Genomic DNA, 16,161 nt, shown 5'->3' on the forward strand with positions numbered 1-16,161 from the left:
GGCCTGAGGCCAAGCCTCCGTTATACAATGGAAAGTCTGAGGCTCCTTGGTACAGTCTCATCAGCCAAGTAAACAAAACAAAATCTTCTAAAGGTTAGACTAGAGAAAAAGTAAAAAAAAAGAAAAACAAAACAAGAGTAATAAATATCAATAACAAATGAGAATAACCGAAAGAAGCAATAGAAGATAGATTTGAAGCCAGTTACTAAACTGGTGTCTACACCCTGATAATCATTTACTGAGTCTTCTTAAATGAATAATTCTTTCATTCATACCAAAGAGAAAATGCCCTGGATAGCTAAACATGCAAGGAAGACATTATTTAAGACTATTGCATTAGAGGTCAAGAGCTCAAGGAAAAGCACCATGGATTTTAGGGGAATGTTGATCAATGTGATGTGATCATCTAGGTTTGCTCATTGCTGCTTATGGAAGTTAGGTTCCTACTCTCCCACAGAGACTGGCATATAGGCACTGTCTTTTTTGATTATTATATTTGAAAAGAATGGCTCCCAGATCCTTAAGAGATCACTGTGTTGTATGTAAAACTGGCAAAAGGGTCCAAGAAGATTTCCACGTAAAAGGGAGAGATAAATTATTCACAATCACAAGTTCTTGAAAGCAAATGATCTAAGAATAGGTGGTCAGGGGCCTAAAGTCAGGAAAAAAACCTGTCTAAAGTTTGACAAAGTTTGGGGGAATATCAAGACCATATTGGTGAGTCCCAGTCTCCTAATCTGTAAAATGGCCAGAGTAATCCCAGCTATCCTTATCTACAAGAGTGAATATGAGCACTGAAAAAAAAAAAAATAGAGAAACATGAATATGATATAAACCCAAAATGCAGTAGATGGTAAAGTATGGCTACTACTTTTGTCTATCCTATTTTTAAAATACGCACAAATTCAATTTCAAAGGACTAAATTGAAAAAGAAAAAAAAATGTTTTTCCAAAGCAGAGCAAGTTTAATAGAAAAATCTCAGATTCAGGTTTTGCTCTATAACTTACTAACCATGGAGCCTCAATAAAGTCATTTAATCTTTTTGAAACTTGAATTGATTGCATAATGCCTACCTCTCATTGTTGTTGTAAAATTAAAATGAGAGAACATGTAAAGCTGCCAGCACAATGTTGGCACTTAGTGAATACTAGTAGTTGCTGAAGTTGCATGAACTCTAGCTCTGTGTTGTGGGATTATTCTTGATTTGATTGGTGTCAGTGCCAATGATTTTCACCAAAATGTGGTGTAGCAAACAACCTTCAACCTCAGTGTCTTACAAAATTGAGCATTTATTTCTTGAAAGAAGGTATCGAAATATATTGTAGGTCTCACGCTTCCGCACAGGACTGGGAATTAAGTGATCCAAGCTGGGTTTGGCTGTGCTTGAATCCAGGCTCTGGGTTCACTTCAGGTCTAATCCATTTGCCTCTCCTTATTCTGGGGTGGTATGTCCTTCTCATGGTGATGACACATGCAAAAAGACAATGCTCATGACATATTTGCTAAAATTCAACTGGCTAAACAAGTCACATGGGCAAGCCCAAAGGCAAGAGGTGGAAAATGCACTGCATAGAAAGAGCAAGAGGGTGAAAATATATAATATTACCTCAGAGGAGCAAAGGATTCAGACCAATCATTCAATCTACAACCCTATCTCATCTATTATCTGCATATATTGTAGCTTCTCCCTCTCATACCTTGTTTTCTCAAATCTTGACATCTTCAATGGCAATTCATTGTGACAATAGAAAAAGTGTTTGAAAGTAAAGCAAAATCCTCGGAGAAAGGTGGGCAGGTTTTTAGCATATTCCCTACAATAATTTTGGAGGAAAAAAATTAGAGGAAAGCGTGACCTAAAGAAAATCTTTCATCTTTTGTAAAAAGATTTTATTATGCAGATGTCTTACATTTTTCAATTTTCTTTAAAGATTTCCCCTTATTGAAAAATATTCCTATGACAAGTTAAATGAAATGGAGATGCTAGGTTGAGGCAAAGAATTTGAAAGAGTTTGAAAAGTACAGGGGAAATAAATAACTATCAGAATGTGAGCAAGAGATGGATAGGAATGAATAGTTGTCCCCCGCTTTTTATCTCCCCACCTCCTACTCACACCCCAACTAACAAACCTGCGTCATTTGAGCTGAAAGAAGAATTCATCTCTGAATATAGATCTGAGTTAAAATCATTTTGCAATGGTCCTACTGTGGTTTTTGAGAACAATGCCATCTCTTAAAATAACTGTTTTCAATCGTGACCTTCAGTGTGTCTGAAAGTTTGTGATGATGAATAGTGAATGCTGAATGGCATGCTACAGAATGCAGTCCCTTAATTGCTCACAGAGAAGTCACATAGGATTTTTCAATCTTTCTGTTTATGCCAGTGCTTGGAAAAGATCACTGAGTTCGGATCTGTGTTGAGCTACCAGGCTGAATCAGAGATAAAATTTTCCATTTGAGCCAGCTACTCAGGCTTTGGTGAAATAATTTGGAGACGTGGGGGGCAGGGAGCACAGTGGGTAACTATGTTGTGCACAGACTCTGGCATCAGACATATGTGGGTATGAATTGTGGTTTTACCATTTCATGGTTGCGTGGCCTTAAGCAAGTTCATTAATCCTTTTGTTTTTCTCTCACAGTATCTGCAAAATAGGCATCATCATACCTCATGGGTTGTTTTGAGGATTTAACATGCTAATATATGTAAAATATTGCATACAATAAGCATGCAAGAGAAGACAGCTGTTGCTGTAGCTATTATAATGTATTATACATTTGTTTTCAGCAAAGAGTACGAAGGAACCCAGCTCTGTGACAAACCTGAGGCATAGACAGGGCAAGGGTGGAGGCTCTGGGGTGGGTAAAGAAAGGGTCTGATAAATCAGGTAGTTGGGTGCTCAGGGAATATACCTAAAGGAAATGTGGACCAAAACCAATGAAAGGGCAACAAAATGACCTCTTCTCTTTAAACCTCTTCTTCAAGGCTAAGCATTTAAAGCTCCTTCCTGAAAAATCATATTCATGTCAATGACCTTGAATTTAGTGACTGCAGCAGTGCACCGTGTATTTTTCAGCCTCTGGAATAATAGAGGGAAGGATGTGATAATTAATTTTATGTGTCAACTTGACTGAGCCACAGAAAACCCAGATATTTGGTTAAGCATTATTCTAGGTGTTTCTGTGGAAGTGTTTTGAATGAGATTCAGATGTGTTTATATATGTACATATATATTATGTATGTGTGTGAAGTATGTATACAATAGAATATATATATATATATAGAGAGAGAGAGAGAGAATAAATATACATATACATTGTATTGTTTCTATTTCTCCGGAGAAACCAGGCTAATACAGAGGATGTTGTACTTCTTGACTTTTGCTTCTAGAGAGTACTTCTGAAACAGTGCTGGAAGTCATTTGGGCTTAAGGTGTGAGGCAAATTATACTAGGAATTCTCCTCCAACTTCTGTGTTCCAAGGAAAGCAAATAATGATCACCCTCCCAGATAGCGCTAAAGGAGAAAGGAAGAGGCAGCTATATGTCAGGAATTCCACCTAGGAAAACCTTTGGATGGCATTGTGCTGGGAATTGGAAAAATAAGACACTTTCTCTACAAGCGGATTGAGCATGGCAGTGGGGAATCACAGAGGCAGCATGGTAAAGATTCTATAAAGCAACAGAGAGACTTCTGAGAACAAATCATGAGTCCAAACTGAGTTAGAAGTGGTAGTGTATTAGTCCATTCTCGCATTGCTATAAAGAAATACCTGAGACTTGTAATATAATGAGAAGAGGTGCAAAGCAGGAGCAAGACAGAGGGAGGAGAGGAGCCACACACTTTTAAACAATCTGATCTCACAAGAACTCACTCACTATCAAGACAACAGCAACAAGAGAATGGTACTAAACCATTCCTGAGAAATCCACCTCCATGATCCAATCACCTCCCACCAGGCCCCTCCTCCAACATTAGAGATTACAAGTTAACATGAGATTTGGGCAAGGACACAGATCCAAAACATATTAGATAGTGAGGCAAAGAATCTTCACCTTGGAAAGGAATGGAACTGGCAACACCAGGCTCCAGCCTTGTCAGAACATATTTGGAACTAAGAAATAAAATTAGGCCTCAATTCATACATGAGGTACAAAATGGCATGTTGTTACCTGAAACCAGGGAGAAGCCTGGTCACTAGGGCTAGAACACAAGGCACGGGATTACTAGAAGCCAATTTGTCCTGATGAGATGCACCTGAACTGCTAATAGGTGTTCTACCAAAGCTGTTTTAACTAGATGAAGGATAGCTCTGATTCAGGCTTCTGTGCTGCCTTTAAGACAAGGGACCTTGATGAGACTTTTGTAATGATCAGACTATTGGTAACTGGGCTTTGGAAAAACGACTCTTTCCAAAACTCTTTCTTCCAGATTTGTGGAAAGGAGGAGGTCCCTGTCTGTCTCCATCCTTGTCCAGGTCTTCATAGTCATGAAGCCTCCCTTGGTGAAATCCCATAAGACAGGACTCCAACATTCCTTCAACATTTCAGACTGAATCCTAGGATTGGCTCAACTCTTTCTAGCCATAATGTATGTGTTAGTCTTTTTTCATGCTGCTAATAAAGATGTATCTGAGACCGGATAATTTGCAAAGGAAAGAGGTTTAATGGACTCATAACTACACATGGCTGGGGAGGTCTCACAATCATGTCAGAAGGTGAAGGAGGGGCAAAGGCACATCTTACCTGGTGGTGGAAAAGAGGGCATGTGCAGAGGAGCTGCCTTTTATAAAAGCATCAGATCTCATGAGACTTATTATTTAATGTAGAGATGTGTCCTAAGGATCTCTCAGGCTGCGCCTGGTACACACTTTTCAAAGTAACACTAGTGCCCAAGTGGTCCTGAATTGAAGCAGTCTCTGCTCTACCCCTCTACTATTTGTCCCTCTCTGACTGAATTTGTTCTGATGGTTCATTAGAAAACAAGACATCAATTCTTTACCATTACTGAACTTCAGGAGGTTGGAAGTTACCAAAGCAATTTGTATGCTCTTTCTGGTTTTTTCCCTTCATCCAACTCTCACCCTCATTGTTCAGCCAGTTAAGATCAAACAGATTGTGAATGAATTCTATGACTTGATGCAAGACAGCCTGTTTCCCAAGCTGTCTTTTTATTTTATTTTATTATACTTTAAGTTCTAGGGTACATGTACACAATGTGCAGCTTTGTTACATATGTATACATGTGCCGTGTTGGTGTGCTGCACCCATTAACTCGTCATTTACATTAGGTATATCTCCTAATGCTATCCCTCCCCTCTCCCCTCACCCAATAACAATCTGGCAATAGCTAGGCAGCCTACTTGACTCAGGCCTTTCCTAGAGTCGTCTTTGAGCTGCTACTTCAAAAGATAAGGGCCTCATGAACATGGAAGTATGGTCTGACTTCACTGTGCCATATACTATCAAGCATCCTTTCCTCCCCTCCAACCCAGGTACCATAAAGCCTATTGAATACCCATTTCTCTGATATACTCACCTTGTTCTGAGACCAACTGAGCTCTATGCGAATTTATACAAATGCTGAAAGCAAAACATCTAAAATGAAGGTTTTAATGAGTTTGAGCTGCTATAAATGAACACCATAGGCTAGGTGGCTTAAAAATAAGAGAAATTTATTTTTTAAAGTTCTGAAGGCTGGGAGGTCCAAGACCAAGAGGCTGGCAGATTTGGTGTCTGGTGAGGATTCATTTCCTGGTTCATAGACAGCTGTCTTCTTGCTATCAGCTCACGTGGCAGAAGGAGAAAAGGAACGTTCTGAGGTCTTTTTAGAGCACTAATCCCATCCATGAGGGCTCTATCCTCATGACCTATGATGCAACAATGAATTAAAAGAGAAAAGTCTCAATTCACTGTGGATTTGCTGTTCTAATACCCCAAAACTCACTTTAATTTATTCTGCCTAAATGAACTCAGTAGATCAACCATGATGTGTTGTTACACATCACAGCATTCAAGAGACAATATACTTCCTGAGTAAAATATTACATAGTATACTACATCTCAAGTGAGCCACAAAAGGCAAGCAAATTCAGTAGATTCAGTTTTACTAACTATCAAACACATACAATGGATTATCTCTGAATTCAAGATTGTTCGCAATTCCCCAAGAGGTCAGAAGCATGAGGACTGAGAATGATGTCTAGATATTGCTTAGAATCACTACGAACTAGGAAGTGACCAAAAAATTGAAAATTAAATGACTTTTCTGGAACTGGAATGTAAACTCCATGTTTGACTTAATTAATACAGAGGCATTCAGAAGTAGTTAGCATTATTCTCATTTTGTAGATGAAAACACTGAAGATCAAAAAGTAAAGTGGCTTTCCTTAAATTACATATTTAGTAAGTGGTAGATTTGAGGTTTAAAATCTGGTCCTATGACTCCAGGCTACAGAAAAAAGATAGAGTATACAGAGGTATAAGCAGTTCTAGATTAACAGGCTGGAGTGAGGGGCAGAGAGAAGAAATAAGATGCAAGAAAATAGAGAAAATGAATTCAATTTCTGTCCATCTCCAAACCATATAAACCCCAAAGAGCCTCTTTCTCCTCCTTGTATTGTCCACATTGTTTGCTTGAACCCAATCTTCCTTCCAGATTTGGCTGTAAAACATGTTGTAGGCTAAAAAAAAAAAAAAAGTCTTAAGAGAGTAACTAAATCACAGATATTCTGGGTGATTTCTGAACTTTTAAATTTAAATAAGAATTTCCTTATTTAAATCAGACACATTCTCTAGAAACTGTCTCCATTTTTTGAGCAATATGAGGAGGCTATTAGTGTTGGCAGGGTTAGTTTGATGGTAAACTGAATAGGTAGGCACTCAACTTCAAAATGATTTAAAGGGATACACGGCTTCAAAATGTTTGTGACTGGAGTGTACCAGGATTTACAATCAGAAAGACAAGGTTTGAAACCTTGACATGACTAGATGAGTAAAACTGAACAATTCACTTTACCTCTTTGGACATAGAAATAAATGTCTAAGATAGATGCTTACCGAAATGCACACTGTAAGATCATGAAAGAACTGGGCTTGGAGCCCAGATCCACTGATACCTAGCCAATCATGTTAACTATGAAATAACCCACAGTAGACCCCAAGTAATTGATTGTTGCTTTCTAATTTGCCTACCTGCAGCCTGGATCCTGGACCCTTTGCCAGGCTGGATAATCACAGAACTATTATTTGTCAAATGGTAAACCCCAAGGGCCCTGAAACAACTCCTTGCAGTTCCTAGGCCCCACCACCATTCCCTCACCAGGCTGCAGCCTAGATAGAAAATGAATGCAACCTAAAAGGAAAAGGAGAGGCTTTTTAAAAATTAGTCCCCCAGGTGTCAAACTTTATGGTGTTTGGAAGTTATCTCATATCTTCATGCCCATTGTTTTATGTCATCTTACAAATTTGTCGTGATCATTATTATTCTCAATTTAAAATTTGGGAAACGGAGGCATAGAGAGGTGAAATAACTTTTCCAATATTGCACTGCTAAAGAGTGGCTAAAACAGGGCTTAAGGTCTACGCCTTTTCTCTGTCCCAAGCTTCCCTCCATGAAATATTGAGAAATGGGTTCATTTGATGAGAGAGGTGTTTATGGACCTACACGATATGTAGTCACTCTGAGCAAGTCCTTAGCTCTCAGAAAAAGGATGAAGGGAGAAGGTCATTTTCAGAGTGGTCTACACTGTTCTCATATTTCTCTCTGTCCTCTACCATGATGGGGGGGTCAAGCAGCTTCCTTCTCTTTCACTTGGGAGATCCAATACAAGAGGCACAACCACAAGACCAGCATCTCTGCTCCCTGGAATCACATGCCCCACACTGCGGGAGGAGACCCCTGGGCTCCCCCTTCACAGTCTGAGTCCCACTTATTTCTTACCCAGGCATCTCTATAAAGATCGAGCTGAAGGAATGCTGGTGTGGCTTTCCATTCCTTGCCCTTTATAACGCAATGTAATTGGTTCTAGTTCAGCTACCTGACAAGTGAAAATCTTCTACAGATTTGCATTAAGAAGAAAAAGCAAGCCAATCCGGCAGAGGGCAAGGGCAGCAGAAATCCTGTGTAGGTGTGTGACAAATGGGTTTATATGATTTCCTGCAAAATAAATACATACATAAATAAGCAAACAAACAAATAACACCAGGCTGCCTCCGTGCATACGCAATGCTCCGCTAGGTGGCAGCACACTCTGCACCTGGCTTCCTGCCTGCTCCGTTGGAGAGTGGAGCATGCACACTCCATAGGGAGGGGAAAAGGGCAGGACAGAAAGCAGAGTGGAACTAATATTTATTGAAGGTCTCCTCTATGCCAGGTCCTAATATAGACATTTTGAAATATATCAGTTGATTTAATTTCCACAACAACATATTGGGGTAGATGTCTCTGTTTTAAAGTTATTCACAATAACATTGAATTTTGAGGATTTACTCTATGCCAACCGTTGTACTAGGTACTCATTACTTCCTCTGACTCCCTTAATACCACTAAAAGTGATTATTATTTTATCCCTCTCTTACAGATAAGGAAACTGAGGTTTAGAGAGGGTAAGTGGCTTCAAAACCATACAAATATTAAGCCAGGACACTGAAATCTGAATTCTGGAAGTATGACATCAGCATCTGTAAACAACTGGGAATGACATTCCCTGAGTATATGAAAGATTAAGTATCTTCAAATATAAAAAGTGAGACTAGTAACTAATGCCAATGTTCCTAATAATAATTTTTCTTAGTATAAAATGAATATATATGGAGAAATTTTACATATAAGATACTGAGCAAAAGATTATAATTATCATCTATACTGACACAATCCAGAGATAACTACTATTATTTTTTCCCATTCTACTTTTGCCTGTGTGCATGTGCATGTGTTTATAATTGTTCCTGATATGGTTTGGCTCTGTGTCCCCACCCAAATTTCATGTGGAATTGTAATCCCCACATGTTGAAGGTGGGGCTGGTGGGAGGTGATTGGATTGTGGGGGTGGATTTTCCCCTGGCTGTTCTCATGGTAGTGAGTTCTCATGGGAGCTGATGGTTTAAAAGTGTGTATCTCTTCCCCCTTCACTCTCTCTCTCTCCTGCCACCACGAGAGGAAGGTGCTTGCTTCCCCTTCACCTTCTGCCATGATTGTAAGTTTCCTGAGGCTCCCAGTCATGCTTCCTGTTAAGCCTGTGGAACTGTGAGTTGATTAAACCTCTTTTCTTCAGAAATTATTTAGTCTCAGGTAGTTTGTTATAGCAGTGTGAAAACAGACTAATACAGTTCCAATCGTATTGAATATAAAGCTTTTGATAATTATATATATACTTGGGAATTTGGATTGTCCAATTTTTACTACTCTAACTTTTGTTGTAATGCACAGCCTTGGCTATGAATCTGAGCACACATCTCTACTTCTTTCTGTAGACAAGTTTTCTATAAATGGAATTGCTGGATCCAAGAATCTGGGCACATTTAAGCTAATACCTACTTCCAAATTATTTTTTATAAAGATTTTATCAGGTTTTTTTAATTTACACAAGCTCTGTATAAGATTGTCAGTTTCAATTGCTCCTGCTGGTGCCTTGATCTTGGACTTCCTAGCCTCCAGAAATGTACGAAATTAATTAATCTTGCTTATATGCCATTCAATTTAGGGTATTTTGTTTTAGCAGCCTGAAGGAATAAGACACCTGTAGTTAGAGTTGAAACTTCTACACTCTAATGAGGTAATCCTCATAATTATCAGCTTGTGTGTATAATTTAGCACCATCAAACTTTCTCACAGGATTTTACTCGGTGAGAGTGAAATCATTTTCATTCTTTAGTCTATGACATTGTACTTCCCTGTTTGTGTCCTGTTTCTGACTAGAATTTTCCTCTGTCATTAGAACATATTGCTCCATGAAAATCTTCACATTTTTACCAGAGTCCACTTATCCTAGTCCTAGCTGACTATGTAGCTTGGCTGTCTTAATATAAACACAAACTTAAACTTTTAAAATTTCTCAAACAAACATAGAGTTCATCCAAGTAGACAGAAAAGGCAGGATACAGAGACATTATTCAAGGCGAAGTAATAGAGCAAAGAATGAGGTAGATATGTGAATACTACTCCCAAGAATGACTAAAGTAGTGTTTCTCCCAGAATTCCAGGGTGTTTGACAGGTGTTGCTCAAAATGCAAGAAGAAACACAGTACTCTCTGCCCCCAATTTACTGTATAAATTTACAGAGTAAAAAGCTTGGAAAAAGTCCTACAATATGAAGACCTATTTAATCCAGTCTTTCTCATATTTATTTAACTATTGGACGTTTAGTGGCAGAAGGTCTAGTGAAATGTAAGTGTGGGAAATTCTGAGCTAGGAAAATGGGGTTCCCAGTAGTGACACTAGTAAGTTAGAGAAAAATGGGTCATGGCAGATCTTAGCTGTACTTAGCTGCCTGGAGTTGCTGGAGGGGCATTGTAGGTGTCTTGTTCAGCTTTGGGGACTGAATAACAGTGTTTGATCAGTTCATCAAGTTGGACTAAATGATTTTTCTTGAATAGATTATTTAATGCATTTACCCAATGGAAGAAACCATGCTTTGTACATAAAATAAAGTAACATTTCTTTAAACTTAAAAACAATTGGAGGGGGCAGGGAGGTGTAGCTCAAATTACACAAAGTTTCAGTTAGATAAGAGAAATAAGTTGAAGAGATTTCTTGTACAACATAGTGACCATAGTTAACAACAATATACTGTATTCCCAAAAATTGCTCAAAGAGTAGATTTTGATTGTTCTCGCCAAAAAAAAGTATGTGAGGTAATGCATATGCTAATTAGCTCAATTTAGCCATTCCACAATTTATACATATTTCAAATATGTTTAACATAATCAGTATGCACAATTATTATTTGTCTATGAATTACTTAATTAAAAGATATTTTACAAGGGAGAAAACTAGCATTTTCTTTTGTAAATAGATAACATTTAGTGTGATATGAGCAAGGGTCTGAAGCCAGGTGATGGATTGAGAGGACTTTGGAGTTGATAGGACTTCTCCCCTAGGACAGGTGTGGTGCCTAATTCTCATAATGGTCTTGTGAGCAGAGAGAAAACAATTCAAAAAGGAGAAGGAAAGACCAAAATTCTGTAGTTGATTAACAGAGGAGGTGAAGTAGAGAAAGGAATCAAATGATGCTCATGTTTATTAATTAATTTATTTATCCAGACAGCAAATATCTGCAATGCTGGTAACTGTAAGTATTAATTAAACCTTCCATAGGCCAGGCATAGTGGTTCATGCCTGGAATCCCAGCACTTTGAGAGGCTGAGACCAGAGGATCACATGAGCCCAGGAGTTTGAGACCAGCCTGGTCAACATAGTGAGACCCTGTATCTACAAAAATTAAAATTAAAAAAAAAAAACTAAAAAGATTTTTAAAAAACCCTCCACGGCCGGGCGCGGTGGCTCAAGCCTGTAATCCCAGCACTTTGGGAGGCCGAGACGGGCGGATCACGAGATCAGGAGATCAAGACCATCTTGGCTAACACGGTGAAACCCCGTCTCTACTAAAAAATACAAAAAAACTAGCCGGGCGAGGTGGCAGGCGCCTGTAGTCCCAGCTACTCGGGAGGCTGAGGCGGGAGAATGGCGTGAACCCGGGAGGCGGAGCTTGCAGTGCGCTGAGATCCGACCACTGCACTCCAGCCTGGGTGACAGAGGGAGACTCCGTCTCAAAAAAAAAAAAAAAAAAAAAAAAAAAAAAAAAAAAAAAACCCTCCACAGCCCCTACTTGTATTCTGGGAATACAAGAGAATGTGGTGTGGAAGGACTTTTTTTCTCTCCTCAGTGCCTCACAGAGATTGAACAATATTAACTATAAAGAAAATATAAATGCACAGAATAATTTTTATATAAGATGTGTATATACAAATAAAATATTCATTTTCTATCAGCCAAGTTCTATTATGTCTGTGTAGGTGTATTATATTGAATATATAGTGAAATATTTAAATCTTATAAGGAAACAAGATAAATCCTCTGATCCAGGCTAATAACTAATATTATCACACCTCCCAGAACTCATGCCCTGATGTTCATGCAGCATTCAAAATTCAGCTTCCAAATCACTCAGATTATTGTTTGTTATTTCATTGCACTGTTTCTTTTTATATTTCTATAATAATGATAATGACCAACTCATCAATGCCTGGTGAGCAGAGCATTCAAGCAGCAGAGAAAATCTATCGTGAAAGATAACCAGTTTCTCTAAGCTGAAATGATACTAAAAAATAAAAACACAGTCAAACAAACAAAAAAGAATACACCATGCAGCATCTGAAGAGAGTAGACTCACTCTTTGTTGCAATTTTAGAAAATGGGATATAACAACCTCTTTTGGTGTGGTGCCTGTGCATGTTTCAATATTTTATAGAAAATGGTAATATAATTTCTAGTCTCAGAAGTGAGCTGACATGACCAGTAATCTTTACTGGCCTCTGAAGAGAAGGTAAGGCAGATATAAATTGCAGCTTTGAAGATATGTGTATACTCACCAGCATTATTCACTGAAATAAAAGCTAGAATGTTATCTTGGAATTGAAATGAGTCAGAAATTGATAAATAACAAATCAAATTGTCAAGTGTGTACTTTGCTGCCTAGTTGAGGGATGCTGCATCCTAAAAAGGCTGAGAAAACAGTGACGTAAAAACAAAAGTGCTGAAGTCACATCGATATGGGTGTGACACCTCTCCCCACCACTGACTAGCTGTGTAACTTGAACAAGTTGTTTGACCTCTCTGAGCTATGATTTCCATTTCAGAAAAATGAGGAAAATCAATTACAAAACACATTTTATGATTTATATATATTTTTTAAAGTGACAATAAGTGTGTGCTGTAGAAAAGGGCTCAATAGCTATTCATTATTTCACCTCACACAACACTCTTATTGGACTAGAAGGTCATATTGCACTCAAATACTTAGAGAACAAGGATGTGGCCCCTAGTCTCAGAAGAGTTGCAATGTAGTTGCAGAAAAAAAATCAAAAGAGAAATAAACTAAGCAATTTTTTATGAGGCCCACTCAAGAAAAAGTAGTGAGCTACTTCTCCGTGAGTCTCATTGTGTAGTGCAAAGAGCAGATGTTTCAGGACAGAGTTAGTCACCCTTGATATACCTTGATCTAGGTGTTGGAGGGTTCAGATGCCACTAGTCATAGAACATCAGGAGGGAGCCCTCCAGGTGGGCAAAGAGTTTCAGCAAATACGATGGCATGAAAACATTTCAGAACATTAAATGATAGAAACCTCATTCCTCATAATTAATATTTGACTATCCATTATTTTATCTTCTACAACTGAAACAAACTTTTCCATTTTAGGCATCACTGAAAAGAGGGTTCAATAATGAAAAAGAAAACAAACAAAAAAGTACAAAAGACTAATACATAGTTTTAAAATATTCAGCCTTGTTAGGAAAGAAATACAAACTAAAATACTTTTTAAAATCATGGTTAACTAAGGGCCGGACATGGTGGCTCACACTTGTAATCCCAGCACTTTGGGAGGCCGAGGCGGGCGGATCACGAGGTCAGGAGATCGAGACCATCCTGGCGAACACGGTGAAACCCCGTCTCTACTGAAAATACAAAAAAATTAGCCAGGCGTGGTGGCGGGCGCCTGTGGTCCCAGCTTCTAAGGAGGCTGAGGCAGGAGAATTGCGTGAACCCGGGAGGCGGCGGAGCTTGCAGTGAGCGGAGATTGCGCCACTGCACTTCAGCTGGGCAACAGAGCGAGACTCTGTCTCAAAAAAAAAAAAAAAAAAAAAAATCATGGTTAACTATTCAGATTTCTAAATATTGGAGAAAAAGGGGGAGGAGGAGAAGGAGAGGGGAAGGAATAAAAGTCTTGGTGCAAATATAGGACAATAGCCATTCGGATGGATTCCTGGTTGGCGTGGATTGGTACAATCTTCTTGGAAGTCAATTTGATATTATCATCATAATTTTAAAAGATTTATGTAATTTAGCCCAGCAATTCTCAAGAAATTTATGTTAAGCATATAGCTACAAGAATGTTCATGACAGCTCTCAGATAATAGTGAATGATTAGAATAAATCTAAATATCTTACGAATGACTGATTAAATGATTTATGTCATATCTATTCATGGACTCCTATAAAATCATAAACATTATGTAATATTTATCATTTTCCACTTAATAATAGAGATATTTCAATATAAACCATTTTAAATGTGGCTATAAATATATACAAATAGAACAAATGTTATTTTGAGAGTGGTCATTGTTTGGTAATACTGTTTGAATTACCAAGTAATACAAATGTTTTAGTTTGTTCATTTGTACCTTCTGAATTTCCTACAGTTTTCCCTTATTTAATGAGATCTTAAAAAACACCAAAGCAAATGAGAAGATATTATTCAATGCAATAAGAACTAATTTTTCAGGATCTACATACAGGATGAAAATCTAGAGGAAAATACAGTAATCTCTATGGTCACATGTAGAGGGAGAATACATTCTAAAAAGTAAGTGGACCAGCGATGGCTAAATTCAGCTTTGTCATAACTTATTCAACAATGATTACTGTGTATCTTGAGAACTATACTGATTTTGACTACGGTAGTATAATGAGTTGTACTATCAGTGGCCATTATACAAGGTTATCATAAGGGCAGAATTTGTCTAGGAGAAATATGACTTTTCCATTGTAAATCATCCTGAGAAGAGGTATCAATACCGGACATAAAATAGTGATTGACAGTAATCTTGCATATAAATATTAAGTATTTTCAGGGCTAGTCCAGGCATATAGCTAATTTTATGATATGGGAAAGTCTTTGTCTATAGTTTCTAAGAATAGTCGCATCTTGTAGAAATTGCAAATAACTTTCCCTATTGAATTTCCCTTCTGTTATTATTGAACCTGTAACGATATTCAACTATGATTTGCCTTAGCTGTGCGAGGGGCATTATGATAAATAGAAGATTAGGGTTATCAAAGCCACTTGAGTCAGGGAGAACAGTGTTCATTAGCTGGAAAGAAAGATGGCTGATGAAGTGCCAGATTCCCAGGCACGGTGATAAGCAACAGCAATGACAGATGTGTAGATCATGAAAGCATCTCCAAGGTTTTTAAACAAATTCTGTGCACTTGAACTGAAGATTTACATTGAATTAACCTAAAATAGAAACGGTGAGTTTAAAATCAAAGTAATTTGGATGTTCAAAGTCTTCGTAAAGTTAATGATACCTGGAGAACTTAGACTGAGCCCTAGGTGACATGGCACAAGCATGTTCCCAAAAATACATCAATTGACTCCAACTCAAGAAATACCATTAGTTCCTGATGCATATTCATCATAGAGAGGACTTAAGATTACACTCTGGTTTCTTCAGGCTTCACCAAGATACAAATACAAATGAAGTCGTATTAATGGTAATAATTGAAATCCTGCAAGGCTACTCCTTAACTACACAATGGATAACGTCTCGCATCTTTTGAAAATTCTGCCCCAATCACTTCTAAAGGCCACTAGAAGAGTTACTTACAATTCACTAACATTTATGCCATGTTTTTACACTGTTAAAGAGTCAATTGATGATAGCGCCTTGATTCTGGCACTGCTGCTAGCATCTATTCTTCATTGCACTGGGGTCATTAATTTATTCAAAAAATATTTGTTAAACAACTACAATATAATATCTGTTCAAGTGGCTGTATAAAACAGAATGGCGTAAATAAAACAAAAATGTTCTTATTCTCATAGAGCTCACATGGCAGAAGACAGAGAATACATAGGTAGGCAAATAGACATACAAAATGCTAGGTTGTGATAAATGCAATGATGACAAATAAAGCAGAGTAAGAAAATGCAGAGTGATGGAGGTGAGGACAAGCTTTTTAAACAGGTGAGTCAGGGAGGACATGTTTATGCAGAGATATGTTTGAAATGAGGGAGCAAGCCAGGTGGTTATCTGTGCAAAGATCATTCATAATAGTGGTATCAGTGAGGGCAGATGAAGATTCGTGGGCCCTTTCTGTGGCTAGTGATAATGTTGAGACTGGGGAGAGTCTGTGTCAAACAGATAATTACTAGTACACCCAA

The 16,161-nt window shown here is 38.0% G+C and overlaps 1 long non-coding RNA gene across 3 annotated transcripts in view; it reads right to left on the reverse strand.

Moving 5' to 3' along the window:
* LOC103877584 overlaps nt 1–16,161 on the reverse strand; it is a 319,563-nt gene that overhangs the window by 46,413 nt on the left and 256,989 nt on the right. Inside the window, exon 5 of one of the 3 annotated variants that reach the window (XR_001894863.3) lies at nt 5,749–6,677. The exons of the other annotated variants lie outside the window; for them this stretch is intronic. This is a non-coding gene — a long non-coding RNA (uncharacterized LOC103877584). Of the gene's footprint in view, nt 1–5,748; nt 6,678–16,161 lie in introns of those variants that run through there. 3 annotated transcript variants of the gene reach the window in all.

This window comes from Papio anubis, chromosome 12 (assembly GCF_008728515.1).
Source record: "Papio anubis isolate 15944 chromosome 12, Panubis1.0, whole genome shotgun sequence".
Taxonomy (NCBI): domain Eukaryota; kingdom Metazoa; phylum Chordata; class Mammalia; order Primates; family Cercopithecidae; genus Papio; species Papio anubis.